We start from the raw sequence: 1338 nt of genomic DNA, 5'->3' as shown, positions 1-1338 counted from the left end.
CGCGTCCTGCCGATAAAAAAACAAAAGAAACGCGGTCTCCCACACTAATTATGCTAATTTGCCCCCGGGGGTGCCAAATCCTGGGGACATCATCAAAAAAATAGTGTGGGGTGTCCCAATACCCCACACTGCCCCGGGGACCACCACATCCAGGGATCTAACTTAAGATATGCAGGGGTTCACGGGCCCCCCAGCAGCCCCGGGGACTGCCACCCCCGGGGCTTCATAACATTAAGTGAGGGGGGCACTGAGGCCCCCCAGCCCCATGGACCGCCACCCCCGGGTCTTCTTCAAAATGTGGGAGGGGCGCTGTGCGGTCCCCCTCCTGGAGCCTTGCCTAGGCCCTGGGGACCGCCACCACCCTGGGCCGGCACCTGCAGTGTCCCGGGGTGCCAACCCCCGGGACACTGTAGTTTGCAATGACAGGGCGGGAGCCTCGGGCTCCCACCCTGTCATTGCAAACTGCTTTCCAATTTGGAAGAGAGAGGAGGAAACCTGCTCTCTCTTCCTAATAGGAAAGCAGATTGCTTTTCCACAGGGGAGCAGCATGTTAGCTGCTCCCCATGTGGAAAAGCAAAGCCGGCTTCCGCATGATGCGGGGAGCCGGCTGGGACCGTGGGGGAATTAGGGGCCCCCCACGGCCCCCAACAAAGAGGGCCAGCCCCGGGAGACGGGGTCCCTGGGGCTAGTAGTGGCCATTTGAGATGTCATCAGTGATGTCACTGACCATGTCATGAATGATGTAATATGTGACATCATCAGCAGTGGATTGCGGGCGCGCGAGATATAGTTAGTACAACTAACTATATCGGAGGAATTTCAAGGGTTTTGTACGAGTGAAATGTCCAGCTAACTATAACACCCCTAAAACCTATGGATATATGAGGAACGTGAAAACGAAAGGGCAAACAGGCGCCGCCAAAGACTATCTTTGGTATGGATCACTGAAGCCATAAAAATGGGCTGTTTCAGAGATGCAATGAATTTTAAATGCAGCAAAATGAAATAATTACTGTCATCACCCACTGGAGGGTAAAATTATCGGAACTTTGAAACTGCAAGGACCACAATGCTTTGTACTCACTACGAGCGCCCACCAGGGGGCGAAAACTTTAAATTAGTGGATAAACTTGTTGGTTTCACTGTCCTGAATACGATGTCAGCGGCGCACCTTTGAAAAAGTTCAAGGCGAACGAAACATGTCAGGAATGCCGACTGTATTTGAAATAAAATGGACATCATCCTCATTGTGGCGTGCGGCTGGTTCTCTGTCAAAGGAGGTTGTGGTAATATGGTACGGCTTGGTTCTGCCGCAGAGACGCACCACCAGCAAGAGCG

Source organism: Lissotriton helveticus, chromosome 1_2 (genome assembly GCF_964261635.1).
Source record: "Lissotriton helveticus chromosome 1_2, aLisHel1.1, whole genome shotgun sequence".
NCBI lineage: Eukaryota > Metazoa > Chordata > Amphibia > Caudata > Salamandridae > Lissotriton > Lissotriton helveticus.
This window is presented reverse-complemented; position numbering follows the sequence as displayed.